Raw genomic sequence first — 25787 nt, 5'->3', positions numbered from 1 at the left:
ATGGAGATTGACACTCTTAAGTTACATGAATGTTTTGAACGTGTAAAGAATGCTTTATAAATTCAGCTTCATTTGCTGTGATACACTTTCCAAATTAGGATACTGCAGAGCAGATTGTGAAATGGTGATTTACATGACTTGAGGATTTTGCTCCTTGTGATTAAACACAATAGCACTTCCTTTGGTTCCCTTTAGAGTGCATTTAAAAAAATGTATTTAAATGTATGTAGAAATGTGTTTAAAATGCAGGTTATTTCCACAAATATAAAATATCAGGAAAAAAGTGCATTATTGAGTGCTGTGTAGAGTACAGCTGAGCATGTCTAGAATTGCAACATTCAAAAGGAGAAAATAAAATTACAACCAAGAAAAATATTCAAAGTACTGTTTTTTTTTTTTTTTTTCCTGGCAGGAAAGTGAAAACATGGAGTTTTGTTGGCTCATTCTTCCTTTTGCAAAGGATTTAGTGCTGAGCTTTTACCTCTCTACATGATATACTGCAGTGAAATGCACAGAAATTTGGGATTAGATATGAGTTGTAACATCGAGTAAATTTTATGTTGAAAAATTTAGAGTGTGCCAAGCAGCCAGCTCCTCGGACAAAAGACTAACATGAATAGGTTAGAGAATTATTAGCCTCTAATAATAGATGATATACTATATATCAAGTAATGACTACTTACTATCCTGCATTTATCTGTTACACGATGTCCTTTTTAATTACCTACCCTGCCGCCACGGGGGCCAGCAGCTGGTGCAAGAAATGCTGCAAAGCTCATGCCTTCTTCCCTCATAAAATGAAAATATCTTCCCAATCTGTGCCCTTGCAGTTGTTAAACATGGATTTCCCAGGAAAAACAAAGCATCCAAAGCATGTCTTTTTTGGACAGTAATTTTTAAGAGAGGTTGTGTTACTGAAATTGTGTTTCAACACAGTTACATCCAGTGGAGAGCAAAACTCTACCCGACTGTGGTTCTTCTCTTCAGATTTTAATTTCTTCTGCGGCTCGTCTAGGTGAGGAATGGATAAAAATAGATTGTTAGATGAGGCTGTTGCTTTTAATTATATTCATAATGAGAATTCACCATCCCTAATTCAATAGTGCAGTAGAACGGGGGAGGGCAGGGTTGTTTAACCTCATTTCCTAAGGAAATGAGGCATATAGCATCCCACCACCCACCCACCTGGACCCAAGCCGCTCCTAACAACATGTGAATGCTTTCTAACAGGGCTTGAAAGGGGACAGACATCTCAAAAGTTACATTTCCTCATGGAAATTGGGGTGAGTGCAGGGAAAAGCTCCACATTGGTGTGCCAGGCAGGTAAGTTCAGTAATTATCTCTGCCGATGGCAGCCCATGGCCAGTGACATCCCCTGCCAGCTGGGCAACAGCAGGGCTGGAAGAGCAGGGCATCAGGTTTGCTGCTGGGGCTGAATTTTGGGATGGGGAGCACTGGGCAAAACCAGAGGAAGTCACTTTTGTTCACAATTTGGTTTCAGGTAGGAGCATAACATCATTTTACACTAATTCTTCCCAATTTTATGTCAGTGCAGGCAGCCTCCCGGTTTTGGTGAAATCAGGGCAGAATGAGGAGCTGGTTTTCTTTCTTGGAGCAGGACAAAGCTCAGTGAAAATTTGACACTGTGCTTTTGGACCTGCAGTGTTGCAGGGGACCTTTCCCATGCTGTGCCCCCAAAAGAGCAGTTCTCCCCCCTGCTTCCCTCCCTCCATCTGCTCCCACACCGACTGCTCTTGGAGCTGGCAGCACATTAATAAAAAAATGTAAGTTTTATGGGACAAAGTAAATAAGGCAATTCATATATCATTCCTAAGACACACAGAAAGGAGGCAGAGAAAAATAACCAACCGATATTTTATATGAGGATATTTCCATGAGTCAGCTCATTTTCACATTTCTGGGCTTCCAGCTGCAAGCTCTGCTGTGTTGGCTTATCTTCTACTCGAGGCCTGGCATGTGCCAGAAGTAGCTTATAATTGGCTGTGTTTCCCCTTTGTAAATGGTAATAATAGAGCCTTTATCAGCAGAGAATGGCTAAAAATTTGGATGTCTTTAATTTCATCACAACTTGTAATTTTTTTCAGGTCTAATATTACACAAATAGATCTCAGAGCTCCTTGTTCAGGTTGCAGGGCTGAGAGCTGAGGGGTTGATTTTTGTAGGTGGGATATTGAACTGCCCTTCAAATGTTCCCTAAGCAATGGCCATAGAGCTGAATTTATCCTGTAACCCTTGTGGCAGGGGTTTCATTAACCCCTTGGCTTAAGAAAAGTCACAGTAGTTGTGGCTCAGCCTGGCTGGGAGAGGCTGATGCATTTGTTGTGGCAGCCTTAGTGTTTATAGCAGGGCAAAAATGCAAGGTATTTTCAATGTATTTTAATTCATTTGAGGTTTTCAATGAACTCACCTCAGCCTTTTAAACTCCTCCTGAGCTTGCTTCCTGTGGATTTCAAAATGACTAAATTTAACTGGGGGGAAATAAGCTCATTCAATACGATTCCCAAAGACAACTATGCAAGCTTTATAGAAAATGAATTTTAAATTTCTACATGGCAGAAGAATTTGGTTGATCACAGGCATAGAAAGGATGTTGCAAGATTTATTTGGCCAGTCACAACTTGAATTTTGAATAAATTCTGTCAAGCTGTTAAAAAAAAATGTGGAAATACATCACTTGACGCATTCAGATCACAAATATGTTTGAAGGGAACTGCAATATGCTCAGAGATATCCTGTGAATAAGAAAGATTTCACATGTGTTTAATATATTCCTTTTTGAGGAATTAATTGTCCACCAGCACTGACAAGCATGGGGGATGGAGCAGCGGAATGGGAGCGATTTGCAGTTCTTAGTGGGAATTAGTGGCATGACTATATTATAACAATCATAATTAAGCTTTGTACTTGAACAGTGCCTTTCCTTGGGGAATCTCAAGGCACTCTGTCAAATTTATGGGGAAATCCCGGGGAAATAAGTGATTTCCCTACAGATCTGCAAAAATTCAGTGGCAGAGCTGTGAGCAGACCCCAGGTGTCCCGACTCCTGGACTCTGGCTCCAGCTCTCAGCAGGAGCTGCCTGATTCCTCTGTCACAAACGGGGCAGGACTCAGGGGCTCAGGGAGCACAGCCTGGGGGTGCAGGTGGGGCTGGGAGCACTGGGGTGCCTCCCTCACCTGGGGCTGAGCAGGGAGCAGGGACATGACACGGGCAGGGGCAGAGGGAAGGTGACAGCAGGGACAGGAAGCTCACACTGGGCAGCCCTTTCAGTGCAACCTCAATAAAAATAACAGTGGGAAACCACACTTGGGTGTTGTTGTAACCTTGGGGAAGTCCTGACTCCTCCATGCCTCAGTTTACCCACCTCTACAATTAATATGGTGGCACTGTGGGAGGAGTTGTGGTGGTGGACTTTTCATGGCACAAAAAGAAAAAATCAGGAAATCTTACATAAGGATGTGGTGCTTGGAGCATCATTTGAAGCTTTTCATCAAGGCTAAAGTCCTTACCAGAAAAATGTGCTCTACTTTATATCAAAATTCAGCATTTGTGCAAGAAATACACAGGGAAATTATTTATGTATCATGAAGAAGACTCTGATGAGATGATCACAGGGGTCTGTTCTGTTTAAAATCCCTCAGGTTAAAAACCTGTACAACTTAATGTTTCTAACATGCTTTGAGACCTTCAGAGGCAGGGTCCCTTTGGACTCAGTAGCATGAATTGGCCTCCTCGAGTAAGCTGAGTTAAATTTTGTGCGTAAGACAAGCAACATGTTACGTTATGGATTTGTTTGCTCCCCTGGCTCGTTTCACCGGTTTGTGCAGCCTGGTGAAAAACCAGACAAATTCACCTGACTGCACAGACAGAGCAAAGCCAACAGTAAGTTTTTCAACCAAGTGCCTGCAGAGGATGAAAAAATGTTCAAAAGACAACTGGATTTAACATTATTCAGAATGTTTAAAGTAAGCAGTAAAACCTTAAACATTGATTTGGTATTTTACTGGAACAAATAGAGAGATTTAAAAATAGTGATTAGATGCTGAAAAGCAGAGTTCCAGTGAAAATCCCCATATTTGCTCTGAATAAATCCTCTCCCTCCTGGGAGCAGGCTGAGTGTGGAGAGGAACAGAGTTATTGGCCTCTCTTGTTAGGCCCAGGCTGCTCATTTGGCTTGGTGAAGGGCAACAGGATGTTTTTGGGTGCGTGTGAAGGAACCTATCAAGGAGCAATGGGCAGTGGTGCTGTGGATGGGAGCAGAGGTGTTTTAGAGGGAGCTGAATTGTTGATTCCATGCAGAGAAATCCCTCCCCTCTGCCCTGGGACCAGGGGTCATGGCAGTGGCCTGGTGAGGGGCACTGCTCTCCAGCAGCACTGCTGGCATCTCTGCCAGCCTCGGGTCAGAGGACCAAGGGTATCCCACCAGAACTGGGACAGCTGGCAATCCTCGCTCTTGTGCAGACTGTGTGAAATGCACACCATTCCCCAGAGCTTACAGGCACAGTTACAAACGAAGCAAAGATGGCAGGAATGACATTCCCTTACTAATTATAGTGTGGTCCCATCTGTATATTTGGTGTTATGTCACCAACTCCAGCCTGCTTTTTTCTAGCAGGGAAATACTGCTGTAGGTCGAAGCTCAGCACAAAAGGCTCCAGACCTCTAGTAAAGTTATAGTTGCTTGTTTAATGGGGGGAAAACTCTATTTTTAAGAGTTGGAAATCTGAGATTGTGTTGGCTAAGGAGCTTTTTGGGTAATTCAACTGTCCATGTTTAAAAAGCACTTGGGTGTGGATAAACATAACAGAGTTCAATGGCTACACATTTCATTAGACCCCGCTGGCTCCACTGGCACCTTGTGCATGGCAGCAAAGCTGTGAGCTCAGGTCCATCCCTCCTGCATGGAAAAGGTGGGAGAGCAGCTATCTCCCTGGCCACCAGCACTCTTCTTGGCTGCAGACTTTTTGGTTAGTAGATACTCTCTGAAGAGTTTGGACTGTAGGACTTGTGCATTACCTGCAGGAACTCCCTCAGAGAGAGAAGAGGACAGAAACTGCCCTACTGAATCACTCCATGGGGAGCTTCCTTTCAATCCTCTTGAGGAACTCATGTGTCCTCCTAGGGACCCACATACAGTCCTGGAGTCCACGTCTCTTTCTGTTGGTGGAGTTTCCTGGGTCCTTCTTGTAAAATGGTTGCAGTTTAGGAGGTTAAAATTGCTCATGGAAATGCCATTTGTCCCTCTGAAGGAGCCCTTGGGGTGCTTCTTTCTTGCACATGATACTTGTGAGCAGTATTGGTGAGCCTCATGCTAAATCACATAGGACTGAGATTTTTAATTAGGGTAGAGGTGGGAGCCTCCAAATCTGATGTGATTAGAGAATTCTCATAACTTCTACATTTATTAGATAGTCCAATTAGCATATTTCTTACTTTAATGTCTCTATTGCCCTGTTCAATGTTGAAAATCCAAAAATAAGAGCACTTGCTGAAACTTGAAAGCCGTGAAGTGAAAATAGTCCAGAAACAAAAGTAGAAATGGGTGTTCTTAATTTAATTCACTGTTTGGGCTAAAAAAAATTAATGAAACTTTGGCAAAACAAGGAAACACCATAAGTAATTACAAGGAAATGAAAATCTGAAAACCATTTACTTCTCCCCCATCCACTGGTTGCAGGAGTGGCAAAAGGAATTTAAAAATTCAAACAAGGCTTGAAGCCACCCCAAAAGCAGGCTTGTGTGAGGAGGTGGAGAAGAACTGTGCAAAGATGAATCTCTCAGGGCTTGCACCCAGACCTGTCCCGTCAGGTTAAAGCCCCTCTGTGCCCCCTGGTTTGCTGATACTTCCCAGGGGTGTTTGGTGGAGCTCATGTACAGGAGGGGAAGCAGATCCTCAAACAGTTTCATGGGTGAGGAGCTGCCACATGAAGGCCGTGGTGTCTCTGAAAGTCGAGGAGAATTTGTACTAGCAGAAATAGGCTCTTGGTTTCTTGTCATGCAGGAAGCCGTTGGTGGAGCCGGAATTTAACAAGTTCACAACTTAACAAGTCCCAGCCTAGTGTCTGGACTACCAGAATAGATTTTTTTCTCAAATACCCCCAATCACTCAATGCTTTTGTCAAATTTCTGTCTCTCTGTACCCAGTGTCAGCCTCAGCTTAACAATGAAGGTAGTCCCAGAAAACTTCTCACAAATAAGCAACCTATGCTCCCTGTTATGAAAGCAACCTCCTACTGTCTTGTATATTAATTCTGTTCTTGTGGGGCGCTGCAGAGGTTGAATTTTCTCTGCCTGGCATGGTAAATTTCATTGCTTTAATTTTTTTTAGGAACTCCAAGTTTCTGAAAGGCTTAGAGTGAGCCATGAAGGCTCCACCTCTTTCTTGGCCCTGTAACCTGTGAGCAGTTCAGCTGAGGCTAGGAGATTTGTGTATAATGATTTGGGAAAGTTGTGAGTATAAATAGTAAGGAATTTGAGATGTTTTTCCCCTCTGTAATTCAACACTCAATAGCTTCCCCTTCCACCCTGCACATAAGGTGCTGTACCAAAACCATGGAAAGAATTTGTGGAGCTTCAGATCAAGGAAGTTCATATGCTTGCAGGCTTTTTCCTTGCTTGCTCTTAAAAAAAAAAAAAAATCTTATAATATAATCTTCTCTGGAGAATAGCATAGCCAGAGGACTTTACAAATTTTCACCAGATCCTCTCACCAGGAGCATTTGCCCCAGGGCAGAGGCAGGACAGCCCTCTGATCTCTCATGCACAGTGTGGTAAGGGCAGGAGCCTACAATAAGTGTTCATCCTCAACTTTTTCCTTTCTTTTTTCTCCTTTCTCTTTCTGATAGCAGCTAGTGCTGAGAGAATGTGTTCAACTTCTCTAGGCTCCAACCTCAGTCTTCTTATCCATTCCATAACTCACAGATATACAGGGCCAAGCTACTAGGCTGCAGCACACAAAATACCAGAATCATTCAGGTTGAAAAAGACCTCTCACATCATTAAGTCCAAACTCAAATGATCAGGGTCTTCTTGGCCCCAGCTCTCTGATGAAATGTCCATCACTGGAGTGCCAGGACAGGACATTCCTGAGCACAGATGTTGCCATTGCATGTGACAGCAATGCTTGGAGCTGAGGACACCCTGGCCTGGGCATCTCTGTAATGATAGGTTGCTTTTAAGTGCCCTGAAGGTTTCTTTCATCTCCATAGGCATCTTTGTCTTAATTTCTCCTGTGCTTTAAACCCTGTGCATAAAATGCAATGTAAACCTCAAAACACCCTCACCTATTCTAACAGAAATGTAATTTCTGAGCAGTATCCATGCAAATTCTCTGTAGCCTCTGTGATTTCAGCCCAGAGATGGGTCTGAGCTCTGCACTTCATCCCCAAAGCCTGATTGAAAACCCCTCCTACAGCTCTACAATTATACTGACTCGGGCACACATGATGGACAATCACAACATATATTTGTGTACATTCATTGCCAGGAATTTGATGTATAATTTCATTTTTGAATCTTGACTTCATTTTGCACCATGATATTTGAACATACAGATTTACAAATCAGGCCCCAGCATTATTGTTTAAAGAACCCTCAATGCTTTTGTTAAAAACCTGAGTAAGTATTTCTTATATTTAGAGGCAATTCTGCTTATTGTCTCTTCATACCATAAGCTTTTCACTGACCTAGATTTTGCTATTTCATTTTCTATATGCTGTCCCACAGTGCATTTGCATGGAAAGGAAGTCTTTTGTCTTTTAGTGTCCTCTTGCACTTGCTATTTCACCCACTAGCCAAAATCACACTCACTGCCCTGTGATGGTGTGAAGAGCTTCACTGGAAGTGATTGTGTGGCTGAGGATCCTGGGTTCAAACTAGAAGTAAAAAGCTATTGCAGCTTTTAGCTTTGTAGAATCCTTGGGCTGAAGAGTGCTGGAGGACCAGCCTGCAGCAGAAGAGCATGCAAAGAGGAATGGTTTGTGTGTTTTCCAGCAGTACCAATTTACAGAAAGAAAAATGGGCAGAGTCAGAACCTGGCTTCCTTTCAGTCAGAGAGAATAGTCCTCTCCCTGGATGTATATTACAACTATAGCTAAAGACACAAAACAACATCTTGATTTTAATTCTGGTTTCAGTTTTAGCATGTCATTAAAGAGATACCTGTATTGACAGGAAGAGTTGTAATGCTTTTGGGGAGTTGTTATTATCGTATTACACGATTATGGTGTTTATTGCGGTGGTGCCTGAGGGCTGAATTTACAAATGCTGCAGATGGATTACATGGGTATTATGCTGCAAACAGACATTTTGCTGCATGTTCATGTTGAAATCCTGTGAACTGGACAATGTAAACAAATTAACATTATCAGGGAAAACCTGTTTTTAAGTTAACTTTCCCTGCAGATTATGCTCAGCCAAAGGACATTTGCTCTTCCTCTTACATCTCCTGCATCTCAACCATGTTCAAAAATGTTTTTACTAGCACATGTTACCCAAAACCTCATCCTTTTCAGAAAAAAAAAAAAAGCAGACATGTTTTAAAATGCATTTGATCCAACCAGCTAGTATATTTTTAAACACGACAGTGTTATGTTTAACAGTGTGTTAGCATATGTCAATTAACTTGTTTCCGCAGAGTGCTGACAGAAGTGCCCCCGTCACCGCCAGCCCTGAGGGGCCCTGGGGCTCGGTCGAGTCAGCAGAAGGGAGCCTGTGCCCACACCTCCAGCCCACTGAAACTCAGCACTGGCTCTTCTGGACAGTATTAGGGTTCTGGAAGAGGGCATGGTAGATTTGAAGTAATTTCTCCTTCTGCTGGCTTTGATCTGTGGGTTAACCCCCATGGTCGGGGAGATGCACCAGGGCTCCTCTGTCAGCACCCCAAATGATGTCTCCTGTGAGCACACACGTGAGCTGAGATGCTCTCACTGCACACAACGCCCTTCCAGACAGAATAAATAGAGACTTTTTATCACACTGTCAGGAGATCACACCCCTTCCCTGTTCCAGATATAGATGAGATGGAGGAGAAAAAAATGCACGTGCATGTAGCCCCTAAGTCTCCCTCGTACCCAGAGGAGGTGGTGAGGATGGCTGTGCATGTCCGGGGTGCTTTGTGTGCCATGCCATGGCCATGGCCATGTGGGGTGCTCCCCTCCCCACTGCTCCAGACCACGCTGGCCAGCGCGGAGGAAATGCTTTTACCCATTGTTGGAAGCAGCAGAGACCTTTCTGCCCAGAGACTAGCATGTGCTGCTGGATAAAGCCCTGGGAATGTGGGAACTAACCAGTCATGTCCTAGCAGGACCTTCCTGTGCATCCCAGCCATGAAACTGTGCGTGATGAGAAGTAAGTGGAGTGGGGAGCACACAGGTCAGGTCTCAGCAGCAGAGCAGGAGTACACACTGCTTTCCATAGAGATGTGGAAGTGCCTGTCCATGCATGGCAGCTGCAGAGACACCATCGGGTGTTTGATGGGGCTCATCTGGTACTGCCCAAGCAGAGGGTGTGGGAAGGGTAAATGCATGGGCAGTTATGGCAGAGGAGGTGTCCAGGGTCTGTAACCCCATGCCCTGCTGCTGTGGGCCACATGGTTAATCCATGTCCCAGCCTGACTCCGTGTTTGGGAGCAACACCCAAATGGACAGACACGCCTCTGCTGCTGTTCCTCACCCAGGGAATTTGGGCAACCTTCATTTCTCATTTCAAGATTAGCAAATGCATGAATGATTCCCACGTGTTCTGGGACAGTGTTAATGGGAACGGTAGAAATACCTAGAATAAGCAGTGTCCAAAAATAGGTCTCTTGTCCTGCCAAAGTCTTGCACATGTTCTTAACTTTCCTGCCCTGGGAAGCAACTCCTGGCACCCTGCAGGGCAGGAGAGTTTTTTCCATTTGCTTCAGTGGGTGCGGGATTTCATTCTGCCTTAAAGACCTGTGGATTTTAAAGGGACTGTCCATAAGACACGCTCAAGCTTTCTGTAGGGTCGAAGTGCTTTATATTTTTAGCACTGACACAATGGTCATGAGGGAAAAGCACGTATTTGCCCCGCTCGAAGGGCATGGTCAGACACGCTGCTCTGCTGGGGCTGCTTGGGGTCAAGTTGTTATTGGCCCTGAACCATTTCTTCGGGTGCTGCACCTTCCTGCTGCACAGCTTGGCTGCCATAATTGGAGCCGTGGAGCTGACCTACACCAGCCGAAACATGTTGGAAGTGGGGTTTTATAAATAGACTGTGTGGACAAAGGGTGTCTGCTCCGGGGTGTTTATGGGGCTGGGGAGAGGAGCTTGGGGCAGGGGATGGAGCCTGACAGCTCCCAGTGAAGCAGCACAGCCCTCTTTGCAAAACAGGGAGTGTGGTGCTGGCAGAGCCTGCGGCAAGCCCTTGGCACAGGGAAGGACGGAGAGGCCGTGACCCGGGGTGTGGGAGCTCAGCTATTTTCTCCCTGTGAGACTGGCTCCCAGGCCTTTGCTCATGCAAACCCTGACAGATCCCATCTAAATGAGTAGTTGGAAATTATGTGCTCCCTCCCTGGTCTGGGCTGGAGCTGAATTCTGCTACCAGTCTCAGGGAGTAGCTTCTGCTGCTGAATGCAATTAAAAGAACCAGAACTTGGCGCTGTGGGATCTTGCCCAGTGCTGGTAGTCAGGGTGATTGACACTGAATCCTTTGATTTCTCCAGAGGCATCATAATATTTTAAACTTATTATTAATTACAAGTGTATTAATCTCAGAATAGTATTAACAGTATTTCAAAATATAATTTAATCCTATCCAACCCACTGGGAAAAAGAAAAAAAGCAGTTTTGGATGAACTGAACAACTTTATAGACACTGTGCTTTATAACTAGATAGATTTTCCCTAGTTTGTTTCATTTCTATCTAATATTGGTGGAAGATTAAAGATACTGAATCAATGGCTGTAAAAGCTTACATTAAAAATTTGCAGTAAATGAGGAGAGGAAAATTTCATTAGAAACATAAATTGTAGCAACTGGAATGCCTGCAACTTATTTTTAGTATTCCACTGACAGTCACACTTGAAAGCTTTTTTTTTCTAAATGTTTTCTTTTCTCAGATTAAAAAAAAAAAAGGAAGAAAATGACCTCTAATATTTTGAAATATAGAACTAATTACAGTACAGAGTGATCCTGGTCCCACTGAAGTCAACTGCCGCATTCTTTATGACATTGCAGGATAGTGCCTCTATTAAGAAATAGTAAGGAAATGAGATACTTTAAAGAGAAGGATTTAAAATGAACTGGCTCTGTTGGCCTCTTTTGTAAAAATACCTTAGAGCCACTTTTATCAAGTCAAAAGGTTCATTGAAAAGAGAGAAATTAAAAGATGCTGCTCATGGAGCCTGGCAAAACATGAAGTTAGCAACAAATATGTCTCCAACCCAATTATAACATTCAAATCAAGGAGGAAAAAATTATGAAATATAATGAAAGCTTTCTTTCTACTGAAAAAGTGTACTTGGAGGTGTCCAGACCTAAGGGAATTATCAAGTCAGCATTATAGAGGGGAAAAAATGTAATGCAAATGACAGTGAAATAATCACATTTTTCTGGTGGAAATAAGTACAGTTACTGTGTTTGATGTAGTTTTGATACACAGCATAATTTCAGCATCAACAGTGAAGTTTAAAGAATCGGTGTGTCTTCATGAGATTTCTGTACAGAAAAATCATTCAATGGGAAAATCTAAATCAGACTTCAGTTTGCACATTGGCCCCTCTGTGAGAGAAAGCCCTGAATTACTATAGTTGCAAATAGAAAAATAGAGATTTCCCCCTTTCATTAATTTCTAGGCATATTTTCCACTCAAAAGTCCAGCAAGATTGTGGCATATAAATTACAAGAAATGTAATGTGTGACTGTTTTTGTGCTCACAGAAACTGAACTTTGGTTTATATCTCTAACACCAGCTCAGCCATTTAGAATTGTACAGCTTTCCACAGTGAGCTACACTGGGCTCATGTCATCGTGCTTCTTGCAGATGTAAGTTTTCAATATAATGGGGATATATCCCAAACAATTAAAACAATTAAAGTGGGGCATGTCTTCAGTATTTACTCAATCTCATAATCTGTATGAAATATATTTGTAATTTTGTGTTCATTTCCAAATGGAGACAGATTCACACACCCTCACAGCCAAATTCAGGGCAAGAAGCAACAATTAAATGAAGCCTGAGATCCAGTCCAAAGCAGGCATATACTCAATTTAATTTTTAAATAGCTTAATTAATAGTTTCAGCTAAAGCAAAGAAGTGAAAATGGGTCAAACTATGTAAACATTGGTTAGAAAAATACACTGTCCAGCCAAAGCATTGTAGAAGTGCTTTTAAGAAGAATGGTCTTTAAATTTAATTTAAACATGGTTTTCCAACTTAGGTAAAAGCCCAGTTCAGACAAGGCCCAAGCCAGTTTTTGCGCCACAAAGAATTACCGAGGTATGCTGCGAGTTTATTTAGTCTTTGCTTGTTCTGAGGCCGTGTTTCACCGTGCAGTCATCATTTTCTCCTCGCTGTCAGCACGTTGTTTCCTCTCAGCAGCTCAGAGCTCACCGCGGGGAAGCCGCGCGAGGGATGCAAAATGTCCTCACAAATATTTCCTGGAGTTTTGAATGGTCTAGGAGATGCTGCCATTGCACGCTGAGTGTTTGCCTCCTGCAAACCTCCAGGTTCAAGTTCTTACTGACACAGCCGGGATGGGCGGTGGGCTCCCTTACAAAAGTCTCAAGGCCAGGAGGGTGATTTTACCCTGGAGCAGTCAGGGAGTAGAAGCGACGCCGCGAGTCTTATCTGACCAGGTATTGCTCAGCAGCCCTCACTTCATGGGAACATACACTTGTTAACTTCTTGGTAGCTCCTGGATTCCAGAGGGCCAAAATCATAAAACGCAAGGAATTTTTCTCAATCCAGAGAAATACTGTATTACAAAGAAGACTATTCTTTACTCAAAAAGGCACCCATTTTTTGCAAAATTTTTCCATGATACTTAAATTTCAGTTTAAATGACTCAAGGGTATAATTTGAAAGGGGTAAGAGTGTTGTTTTTAAAAAATCATTTTTTAAATTATACAGTGGCACTTACATGACTCTATATATTTGTAGTTTGAAATTTCTGCGACACTGAGTTCTTTGCAGGTTTGCTGGTTTGCAGTTAACTTCCAGGATCCTAACTTTTTGGTTAGAATAACTGAAAGGTTTCTGTTTGCTTGTGGAGTTTTGGGGTTTTTTTTCTGTTATTTTTTTTAACTTTAATTTGATTAAGTTAATAAAAAGAAAAAAGAAGAATAGAAAAAGTTCAGATGATAAGTACCAAGACAGGCTCAGGTACATTGCTTCAGGAAGATGTCACTGCCATCCCCTCCATCGGCACTTCTTACTGGTATGATAAAGTTTGGGAGTTTGAGCCTAAATTTTGGCTGTTATCACATGAGAATTTCCCCCCAGTTCTTACATTTCACCTTGATTTGTGCAGAGCAGGTCATGCAGCAGAAGCTGGCAATGTCTGAAGGTGTCACTGCTCTTTGCCAGCCATCCCCTTTGGAGTGTGAAGTCAGGTTTGGGGGAGGAAATCTGTGGTTGGTGGCTTTTGGTAGAGTACGTGGCTGGCAGATGAGACTGTTTTGGCCTTCCTGATCTCAACACTTTTGTTTCCATTGTAAAGGATGACACAATCTGTGCAGACAACAAAATCTAACTAGTTATTCTCTCCACCTGCAGAACATCTGCAGCATGAGGGGAACATATCAAAGATCCTTATAATGAAGGACAGTTTTTACTGTTTATGTTCAAAAGCAAAACCACAACAGGAGACAATATCCCTGTCATGAGAATGAAGCAAACAAACATTTTGGGCTGGAGAACAGGCTGGATGAGCTGACCTACTCCAGCTTGTTTGAAAAGTTAGACGTGTCAAAGGTTCTCTGCCAGGCAAAGGGAAGATGTAGGAGAGGTTTTTATAAATGGCAGTTGGGCAATTAATGTTAACCATCAATATCAGAATGGCTTAGATTACATGATTAACTAGTAAGAATTTTGAGCTGGCTGGTAATTTTGGATTAAATAGTCAGGCAGCCAGTGACTTGAATATTGATGAATATCCTGTGTTTTATTAATATGCATTCTCTATAAATTAGAGGCTTAGTACACAAAGAAGAATCCTAATGCTCTTGCTATTTTTCATTGCCACAGGTAGAGCTGAATAATTCATAACAATTAATTTATTTCACTGATTTAGCCTTTTGGGGCGGGGGGGAGGTAGGGGGCAAGCTGAGCACAAGTAGTCTGCAGGTAATCTTTTCTATGTTTATTTATGATAAATAACTTACCAGACACATTTGAAGACTAATTTTTAGTTGTGGTGATTTTTTTTTTTTTTTTGTATTTTAAATTGGAGAAATTGGGAGGAATATGGGTATAAGTGCAAGCAATCTGACAGTCAGTACAAGAACCTAAATGAATTTTAAATTGAAAAAAAAGCCCAGCTAATTGCAAATACAACACATACAGGGTCAGGCTCATGTTGATTTGTATTGATTGGTGCAATGCTGGTTACATTGCATATTTCTGCTCTTCATTTAATTGATTCTAGTACTTCAGGACCAAGATTTTCTCACAAGTATTTCTGTGGGTAGAATTTGTTGTCTGTATTTAGTCCCTAAGCCAAGGTAAAATGCTGCCCCTTTTGCAGCCAAGGGAAGTTTTACCCTTCTGAAATATCCAGGATTCTACCTGCTGATGGCAACATTTCTGAAAATCCTTTTTGGAACACACTGAGCAATAACACATCCAACACAAATGACATTTTATATTTGTGCAAAGTTTCAGAATATCCATACACAGATTTAAAAATTTTTTTTAGGCAGTGGGAGATGGTGCCATAAATGCAAGACAAATGTTGCAGCACAAAGATCCTTTGCCAATCCTGCAGCTCAGGGAGGCTGCAGCCCCGTCTCACACTCATATCCTGAGCAGGTAATATCCAGAAACACATGAGGAGGAGGAGGAGGCTGCATGATTACTGCCTCTCCCTTTCTCTGGTTCTTACAACACACTCACAGCAGTGAGACTTGCATAGCACGCAATAAATCATTGCCTCATTATGCTCCTTCTGGAGGTTTGCTTAGGGCACCTATTCTAGTACTGCCTGCAGAAGATTATTTGCTCTTCCCAGAAATTTCTCTCAGGTTTGATTTGCACACAAGGAAAAAAATCTGTCTCTTATTTTTGAAATAATTTCTTAGTGTGCAGAACAATATGCATTACAGAACTGCCTAAGAAAGTAATTTCAGCAATGTCTGGATGGGATTTTAATTTGTAGGTGGGTGATTTTGTTGAGAACAGGCAAAGGTTAAAGAAGGTTTTTGTGTTTTTGTGTTTTTGTGGTTTTGTGATTTATCAATATGAAGTATTAATAAATGAAACAGAGGGTCTTCCTCCATTCCTTACTTCCTTCCTCCCTTTTTGCCTGCCTTCCTTTTTGCTTTCCTTCTTCCCTTCTTTCTTTCTTGTGTACATAAAAGCTGATGATCCCTTACCTAGCCAGAGCTTGTTGAATTATTGCAAAAGAAACCTAAGTACCTCACTAAAAAACATTGTAAGGTCTTCATTCACTTTTTCTGTATGCCTTTAGCCAGCCCTAGTTCACAGCTGGTCCAGGAGGGCACTGGACTGATTGATAGAATAGGGATTTTGACACTTGATTTTGACTTAAGGAGACAAATTGTCCTAATAATAAGTGTGCATTAGTTAGCCTAATTTACTAATGAGGAGCAGTATTGCTGATTTTGATAAAACAGTACTTATTAGCCTTGCACCAAGTAAATGCTGGAATAACCTAGATTGTACCTGCAATGGATTTGAACGGCCAGAGCTGAGACTTTGGAAGCAGGTGGGTACACTGCAACACGGCTGGGTTTTGCTGCAGTGACAATGTGATCTAGGATCTGATCCAGGCTCCTCAGAAATCAATGGAAATTCTAACCTTGACTTTACTGGGCTTTGGATCCTGCTCCAATTGTACCAGAATGGGAATGAAATTACTCCAACTTGGCGGAAGAATTTTCTGGCTTAACAGATTGAGTGTTTTGAATGGATGGGTGTGTTTGTGTAAGGGGTCCTGACTTCAGGTTTGAGTGTTTTTGACACGTGCCTTGCCATGGTCCTCCCTCCTAGTCACAGTTCCCTGAAACACAATAGTGGTTTTGTGACCACTCACAGACATCCCAGATGAACAATAGTATTTAATAGATGATTGTAACGTGAAACTCAGAATCATTGTAAGCTTGCTCAAAATGTGACCTGCCTTCACACAAAAGCTCCCTAAGCTTTCTGAACCTCACAGCAAAACTGGATGTGTTCACAGCCATAAAGAAACACAAAACTAAGTCACTTTGGTGTATTTTGATGTTTCACTGCACATCCTCCTGCACCATTGTATCTCAGAGTCCTGGCTGCAATTCTCCTTTGGTCTTAAACTCTTAAAAAGAGCCTAGGAATAGAAGATGTGCTGAGGTAAGGGCCAGAAAAGACTTTTTCCAACACCCACTGCAACCTGAGTTCCCCACAAACAATCAGGACTCAGCGAGAATTGTACCCAACTTTTTTTGATGGAAGTGCAGTGGTGACCTTCTAGATTGATTAAAGATGTGACATTGATTGACTTTGAAGGGAGCCACATCCACCCTTCTTCTGCCAAAAAGGCAGTGGCTGCAATGTGAAGCCTCAAGAATGGGGCATTGCGTTTCCAAGTACATGGAAGACATCCAAGGGTAACGGGATAATGCAGATAATGGGATAGGGTTTGTCCCCTCCTCTCCCTCAAATACCATATAGCTAGATTTTGGCTATCCAACCTCATGCCTTAGAAGACTTTTCTCTTATAGATACTTAAAAGATGAAATAGCTGAGGAAATGAGCTCCTTTTGCAGGTCATTTAGGGTGTTTGGTGGTTGAGAATGTCAAAAAGGACTGGTGATGTTGACTCTGCAGGAATCTTTAATGGTGGTGGGGGTATGAAGCTGCGATGTGGTGCCAGTGGAAGGGATGGTGTGGTGGAGGAAAGCTTTATTCTTGAGGCCAACCCACCCCTGAGGATTGTTCACACTGTCACCTTGGGGTGTCAAGGTTGAGAGGTGCTAAAATGCCCCTATTTGCCAAAGATACAGAGCATCTTAACAATATCTGGTCTCTTCAAAGCACCTTGAGTTGGCACTGAGGAATATTGGCCTCCAAAATTGCCACTTTTGAAAATCTAGGCCACTGAACCTGATATGAACTATCAGAAAGCAGAGACAAGTGAGCACTTATGTTGGAGAATGTATAGTGGCTTGAAAACTACAAATCAAAATAATTCACCCTTTTATGTGTAAATCTCCTTCTCTTTGATACACAAATTGAAAAGCTGTCTGGTTTCCTTGTAGTTTCCATAAGCAAGCAGTGTGTGACTGCACCCTCTAGAATGCTGCTAGAGTGTTATTTAAAGTGCAGACCTGTTAAAGTCAAGCAAGCTCATCTGTATGCTAGAACTGAGCCCACCAAACCTTACACCTAAAACCATCAGGGAAGGGGGTCTTGAGTGCCACAGCTCCTTCATGACAACAGCATGCAGTGACAAACAGTGAAGCACCAAAAGATCAAAGCACTTTTTCAGGCACAGCAATAAAATCAGAGAGAGAAAAACACCAGGTCCTGGTGCAGGTGTCTGCTCTTCCAAAGCAGCCTTTGTCAGGTTTGACACAGCCAGCCCATGCCAAGGGCATGCAGGCAGGAGCTGCACACTGGCAGTAAATAAACATCAGCAAATGAAAATCCTGTGTGGTGCATTTCTGAGCTGGGAGAAAGGCTGGAGAGCCACTGCATGAAGCCCACATGGAAGGGATTACTGGGACACGCTGAACTCATGGGGAGTTTATTGAAAAATCTCAGTGCAAGCATGGAAAGACAGTGTGATGTGTTTTGCTCATATTCCAGAGTTGTTCCCCCTGGTTGAGCACCTCAGTGCAGGTCCTGTAGAAGTCAAGAGCTGTCCTGCTTTTCAGAAGGATTATGGCCCTAAATAGCTTCTTTAGGAAGTGTACTTTGCTTGGTGATAACACAAAGCGGAGGGTGGATGATTAACACCAATTAGGATTATTTACAAGAACCTAGAAAACAATAGGTCCATAAATCACTGCCTTATCAATTGTAGTTCCTCCTGAGTAATTCAGTCATCATTGGGCACACTGTGTGTTTCACTGTTTGTTAAGTACAGATCACACTGATGTTAGCTGAAGTGTGTGCAAGTGTTGAAGGTACAATATGACCTAAAATAGCAGCATGTTACAAAAAAAATCTGTTTTCAACGTTTTTGTGTTCTAAGTCCCCAACAGTTTACCCCCAGGTATGTGGAGTGAATTTAAGGCAACTGACAGTAGCCTTGTTTCTCTTGGGTTGTGCTTCAGCTCTGTCTACACTTGTGTCTCCCTTTGGGGTAGTTTTGCAGTAATCTCTTGGCTGTCTCCATTTGGGCACTGGTCCAGCTGCAGAGCAGCTCCAATGCACACATGTTCCTTCCAGAGGAGAACCAGTGGGGAGTTCTTTCCAAAAGCAAGCCAGGGCTTGGTGGGACACACTGCTCTGATCCAAGGGACAGACACACCACCACAAAGTCCCTCAGGGTGTTTGTCACCCTGCTTTGCAAGAGGAAGGATGTCAAACTTCCCAGAGCTCCAATACCAGCCTGGAGTGGGGCTTGTGCTTTAGGAAGGGTCATCTGCTGTATGTGGCACCCTTTTTGCTGGTGACTGGCAGCTCTTGAACCACTACTTCTCTTTCTTCCACCAAGGCTTCTTCTGGCTCATTTTCCTTTTAGTTTAGTAACTGCCTGGTCTTCTGTAGCTGTTCCTCCTTGCTGCTGATCTTTTTTACTTCTACTTTTATCACTTTTTGTGATCCCTTTTCCAATTTCCAACCTTAGTCTCCCAGAAGACCCGGAGTGGTGATGCCTGGATGCAGAGGAGGTCACACTGCTTATAGATCTGCACCATGAGGAGGCCAAAAGTTTCTGCAGCAGCAGGAGGTAAGCCAGGACTGCTGGTGGGTGTAAAAGCAGAAAGCAAAGCCATGTGCATTTGAGAAGAAGGCAGCAGCACCCCTGAGGATGGAGACTTTGGGGCAGTGTCACAGTCCTGTACAGAAAACTTGAAGAGAAACTGAAAACTTCAGGTGGGAACACACCACCCAACCAGCTGCTTGTGTGGTTTGGGCCATGGACCTTTGGGGTCTGCACACCAGAGACTGAAAATGCTTGACTTACCCTAAATTTCCTCTTTATGGACTTCTAACGTGATAGGCATGGCACAAAAAAATCCAATATATCTTCTTCACCATAGTGTTACCAGCCTGCTAACTTTCCCAGGACTACTTTCTGCTCAAATTGCTGGAACTTAATTACTTGAGGTTTAATTTCAGTTGCTTGGCCAGCTTAAAAAACTTATATTCAAATTTGAACCACAAGGACAGAATTTTGGGAGCCTCTTTGTCCTCTCACTTTGTGTTAATTTAAATGAGGAAACTGTGCCTGTGAATCTCTGCTTTACTTCACCTATTCCAAGTCAATCTCAGCTCTGGAGAGACATCCCTGACTCCCAGAAGTTTAAGGAGAGCACAAACAACCCCTTATGCTATAGTTTATGTTTTTGAAACTGTGCAAACAGCAGATATTTGTCTTCTGCTTATGCATTTTCTTGTAAATAAAATGTATTGAGACCAGAAATGGAGTTACACTGACTTTACACCAGATAATGTATTGACATTTTACAAGAAAGTGTTGTGTTATGTATCCATTTCAAAAGTAAATCTTACAATGTTTAATTATTAAAAAAAAAAAAAAAACAAGAAGCAGAAGGAGAATCAAGGGAGGGATATGGAGAGAGAGTGCAAAAGGACATGGATGAGAAGTGGTGGTGTTGGAGGATAACAGCACCTATCAAGGCATTATCTGAGAATTCCTATGATTAGAACTTATCTTTCTGGCTTCATTATTTCATTATAATCTGCTGTTTACCTGATAAGTAATAGATGGCCTCCAGATTTTATTGCATTTGCTCACTTTCTTCAGATTTTGCATAAGTTTCTTCCCCTCTTAAAGTCTTAAGAATGAAGATTTTATGGTTTTACTGGGGTTAACTTGTTTCTCTGGTATTTCAGTGTTGTTACTTAGCTAGCAAGTGTCTCACAGCAATTCCTTTGAATAACGCTTCCATCTATCACAATGGGATGATCAAGGATACATTGCAGCTGATGTTCAAACCTTGTGTATCTGGGGTTGGGCACTCACCTCCAACTCAGCAGATATAAAACTCTCCAAAAAGCCAACAAAAGGCTTTTTTTAAACACTCCAACCCACTAGTGGATTATCCTTAATGGTTTGGCAGCATGCCCCTTCCTTCCTCTGCAGGAATGCTGGCCTGGCTCTGCAGCCCTGGGTTTGGGTTTTTGGTGGATTTTTTTTTTTTTTTTTTTTTTGTTTGTTTGTTTGTGTTTTTTTTAAACTTTGTTACAGCATGAAGAAGAAATAAAGTGTAAGACTGATTTGTACTAGTTCATGATGGTTTTTTTTTTTTTTAACTCTTTAGCCTGGGATTAACTTATTTACCTGCCAGGAGGCAAATGTAGAGACCAACCCTCCTCTTTGAGGGGTGACCCTTGTCAGAGTGGCCCTGCAGAAGGCTCATGTTGTTTCTGGGAGCTCACGGACACACCTTCAAAGGTTGAGGGTTCAGCTTCTTCTGCGTGAGAGAGGAGAGGAAATGACCTTCACCCAGCTGAGCAGGGAACAACAGGAAACCCTCACGGTCCTGCCATTTCCCACCCCCAGGATCCGGAGCTCAGGGACCTTTTTGATGAACTGTCAGTGTTTTTGTCAGGGTTTAGCTGCTGCAAATATATTACCAAAGTATGTTGATGATTCATGGGGAAGTGGTGTACACTGATTTAAGTGATGGACTAGCCATTCTGTAATGGATTTGAGAATTCCCAATCAGATTGTACTTAGTTTTATCAAGCAGGAAGCTGGCAGGCTGTGTTTTAATCAACTGATAGCATCTCTTGGCAATTGGCATCCAGCTAGTGGACAGAGCACTTCTCAAAGACCAGCTCACTAAGTTACAAACAGTCACAGCCACTCAGATCTCTCAACTTTATCTCCTATTTTTTCTGTTCAGCCTGTTTCTTTCTCAAATTAAACTTTCAGCTGGAAGTGCAGGAAGATGAAACATATCTTCTCTTTCGCTGCTGTTTTAGGGAAATGGCTGAGGCAGAATGCATTTGCTTCATCCCCCAGAAAGCTATGCTGAAACAAGCTCCTAGATGTAGCATAAAATCCCAGAACCAGACAAGTTCTAGGATTTGGTTCTGACACAATTTTTTGGAGTGCTCACATTGCATAAGTGCAGAATCTACAATATGGGGCCACACCAGGTAAGATATGGCCTTTTCCCCTTTGATTAGGCCATGACTCATTATTCCAGGACTCATTATCTGTTATGTCACCAAAGACATACCCAGTGTTCTGACCTGTACCAGCAGACATCAAGAATGGTTCCTTTCCCTGATAAAAGTCATCACTCTAGTCATTACTTCTGGGAGAGAACAGCTCCTGCAGAGCATCTTCACTGCACAAACCCTCAGATGCCACAGCTACCTTAAATAATTCCCTACTCAGGATTCATGTTTTGTCACAATTATTGAGCTGTGGAGCCATCCACACTCATGGAGCTGTGCTCAAGCACAGCATCAACCCTGAGGAGCTGGTTTGTTGTGCCTGGCTCCTGTGGAGTAGTTACTGTACTTAGCAACCCACCTCCAATATAAATATATCTGCTACTCTGAAGAGCAGGCTTTGAAAAGCACCAGAAGGGATCACTCCCCCATAAAGATTTTTTCCAACATTACAGAGCTGTTGGGGCTTTCAGAGAGAAATTCTTCTCCCAGTTAAGCATCCCAGCCAGAGAGGTGAACATTTCACCACAGGCTGACAAAGCTCTGGTGCAACCTTCTTCAATGGGCCGTGAACCCTCATTTAAAGCTGGTCCTGTCTGAGCTGCTCTTGAGCCATGCAGGCATGGAGGGAGATGGAGAGCAGCCATCCATGCAGGTGGGATTTGGGAGCCATCTGGGATGTCTTTGCACAGGGGTCCCACAGCACCCTGTGGAAAAACAGCTCTGAGAGCTGAGTGCTAAAATCACGTGAGTTTGAAACTGCTTAAACATTTGGAACCCTCAGAAGAGGCTGATGGTTGAAAGGCTTCAAAACAATCATGCTCCCAAAAAGTAATAAAAATAAAAGTGAGGTGTAAGGAACAGAGAGGAGTGAAATTGTGCTCTTGAAATTGTGTGACAAATCCTGGGTGAGGGAGGAGCAGTGTGTAAGAATTTAAGGGTCAGATCCTGACTTGTCCAAAGGAGTTGAAGATCCAATGAAGATTAACAACGCACCTTTAGCTGAAAGGAAAATTTTAACTCCCATCTTAGATATTTTCTGTTGACCACTACATGCAAATCAGAGAAATAAGACCCCTGTTTTCAGTGTCATGTCCCATGAGGGTTTCAGCAGACAATGACGTCCACTGCAAGAAATAAAGTTTCCAATTCCAGAATGACCAAAAGGACATGTGAAAACAAAACTGAAAAAAGTCTTCTCTCTTCAGGGTGAAAGTATACAATTTCCACAGGGTCATTTTCTGTGTAAACATTCCTATTTGTATGTTTTACAGATTAAAACAAAAATGTGTCTTCCAAACATATTCAATAAGTCAATTTTAAAGCAAGGTAATGAATGTTTCTAAGCTTTTTCACAGAGCATAGGTAAGTGGAAAAAATCCCCAGCCAAATGTGAAGAGTCTAATCTTGATTTTCTCACTCTTTGAGTTCATTTATTACAATGTTTGCTCAATTTTATAAAAGCCATGCTCATGCAATAATCTAATTTCTGAGAACATCTCCAGGGACAGGAGATCACATTACAATATCTCACATTATGTGTCATTCAGGCAGTATCTCCCAAATCATAAAACCTACGGAAAGGGAATGACACCTGAATAGCAGATTCCTCCTCCTTTTCTTTTTTCCTTTTTTGAACATTTTTTTCCAGCCCACTGCTCTCTTCCTTATATTGTCTGGCCTCATGCACCCAGGCTGCTCATCTCCATTCTGCAGAGAACAGAGGTGCACATCTCTCCTTGCTCCACCTGACCATCTCATCCTGTCTCACACCATCTTTCCTATAGTTTGGGATTTCCCCTTCTGTTCTGGGCCTTCATTTGTGTCACCTCACAGTCTGTGTTTTGTGCCTATGGGTTCTGCTTTGTGAACTGATAAATTGAAACAGAGAACTGGCCCTGCTGACAAAAATCTGAAAAAAGCCCAAGTTTCAGATCAATAATTCCCCTAGCCAAAAGTGTCCTAACAGAGAGACAGGACCTGTGCAGCTGCCTGTGGTGCCAACTCACAAACCTGTTGTCCTGCCATCTTCATTTATCTCAGCAGTTTCAGAGATCTTGATAAAGACCTCAAGGGAAGCTTATATGGTCTTAAAACCTTTCATTGATCCATTCATGTCCACACAGTCCAGGGCTTCTTTAAATTCAGTCCAGACATTTTTAAATTCCTTCCCTATTATGGAAACTGGCTAATTACAATAGAAGCCTATTAGAAACCTGTTTAAGACACCAGTGTTGTGTAGGAAAACACTTGCTGCTTGCCCAAATCTCAGTGTGCAAAGCTATGGAGTCCTTGGGGTGAAAATAGGTTTTCTAGGAGATGATTCTGCTGCTCCAGGTATTATTTTATCATTCAAATCTAAGGTCACAACCTCAATCCTAGCTCATTCTGTTGACCACACAGACCATAATAAATTTTATTTCTTATGAAACATCCATTCCAAACTACCATTGCCCATTTCTTCATGTAGAAGTTTTGCACCAAATTATCTGGTCTGATTAATGCCAGGTGCCTACTAGTGCACTTACAACACAACTTTGCAGTGGGAAAATAATCCTGGCCTTTTTAAACACAGAAGCGAGCAGAAAAAAAGCACAACATCAGAATTAAACCAGTTCTGACAATTTCTCATTTCCATTTATTCAGAAAAAAGTCATAATTGAGACTTAAGGAAAAAAAGAAAAGCCCTCCATGCCTTTAAGTGTAAAATCCATTTTAGTAGCAGGAAGCTGTTATATGGTTAGAGCAGTTATTTTTATTGTCTGTCTGGGTATAGTTTTTAACTGCAGGCACAGAATAAATCAATAGTGTCATAAAGCTACTCTCACCCTCTGCCCTTTCTGAAGGGACATTGTTCAGTGTCTGTGCTGGATGTGACACAGACTGTGCTTTGATGCACAGAATTATGCCTCTACTAATGTTCTGGGGGAGAGATCTGTGTGACACATATTTACCTGTATCTCTTTGTCCATATAATCTCAGAGTCATCAGATTAAAAGCAAAATAAAACAGATATACACACAAAAATGCACAGAAGTTTTTATCAGAAGAGAGGGGATTTCTCTGGTTCTTCTCTTGCAAATAATATTGTCAATTAATTTGTGCAGTCATAAATCTTCTCAGGTGGTGTATTTCCAGGACTGTCTGAGAAAGCGTGCAGTGTTTCATTGGACAGCCCACACAACCTAAACCTGACTGTAACCTGCTCTTTAATGCAGCAAGGAAGGATGGAGCAGGATATGACTGTATGAGGCTGGTGCTAGATAAAATTGCCCAGAAAGTGTGCCTTTTTAATAGCAAGAGTAGTTAATGGCTGGAACATTTGGCTTAGGAATGTGGTGGATTGAGCTTTGCTTTCAGTCTCTAAATCAAGAGTGAGTGTCTTTCTAAAGCTATGCAATAGCTTCAGCAGAAGTTATGGCTTTGATGCTGAAATGAGTGGGTGAAGTTCTTCAGCTGTGTTACATAGGAAGCAAAACCAGATGACTGTGATGGTCCTTTTCAGCCTTACTAATCCATTAAATCCTGGTTTGGGGCCTTTCACACGCCAGGGTTTAAAGCAGCCTCTTAGGTTTTCCCGATGGTTTCTGCAGGCAATACATGTTCCAGAGCTGGATCTGACAAACTCAGTATAAATGGGTGTCTGGAATTGACACACTTTATAATTTATATATAAATCACTGCCTCTAAATGCAGTTCCAGATCCATTTCCCCATGCAGCTGAGCTCACTTTGTCTGCTCTGTGCAGTGGGGATTTTTCTTTGCAAAGCAGATATGCATCTGAGCTGAAACCCACACCAAGTGCTGCTGGAGACCCCAAAAACTGCCACCCCTATCATGGACCACAGAGAAGCAAACCTTTATGGATCAAATTCTTAAGAGATTTATCAGCAGCAATTCCTGTTGTCAAGTTAATTCATCGCTCCTCTTCTTGCTTGCTCATTGCAACTTCCCCAGGTTGGCACTTCTGACAGAGGCATGAAAATTGTACTTGTGCTGCAAGTGGGAGGTGGAGACAGCGAAAATCTGTGCCCTGTCTGTGAGACTCCGTGCTGAGACAGCTCTATTTTCACATCTAGTCACAAGCCAATCGGTATTACCTCAGTATTTGTTTTGAGGACGGCTCTCAAGAAATGGAATTGGAGTTTGGATTTGGTAAGATTGGAGGAAGTAAACCCCGAAATAATTCCAGTGGTTTCTGAAGGCAGCACCACTCACATGCAGCTTGGTGACAGAGAGGCAGAGAGTCTACAGGAGTCTGTACCCTCCA

General features: G+C 42.4%; 1 protein-coding gene across 3 annotated transcripts in view; it reads left to right on the top strand.

Annotated features, from left to right (window-relative positions):
* MAF (MAF bZIP transcription factor) overlaps window positions 1-25787 on the top strand; it is a 196864-nt gene that overhangs the window by 42189 nt on the left and 128888 nt on the right. The window contains exon 3 of one of the 3 annotated variants that reach the window (XM_030282324.4): window positions 18993-25318. The exons of the other annotated variants lie outside the window; for them this stretch is intronic. The gene's annotated coding sequence lies outside the window, so the exon portion shown is untranslated. Of the gene's footprint in view, window positions 1-18992; window positions 25319-25787 lie in introns of those variants that run through there. 3 annotated transcript variants of the gene reach the window in all.

Source organism: Taeniopygia guttata, chromosome 11 (assembly GCF_048771995.1).
Source record: "Taeniopygia guttata chromosome 11, bTaeGut7.mat, whole genome shotgun sequence".
In the NCBI taxonomy this organism is placed as follows: domain Eukaryota; kingdom Metazoa; phylum Chordata; class Aves; order Passeriformes; family Estrildidae; genus Taeniopygia; species Taeniopygia guttata.
This window is presented reverse-complemented; position numbering and strand designations above follow the sequence as displayed.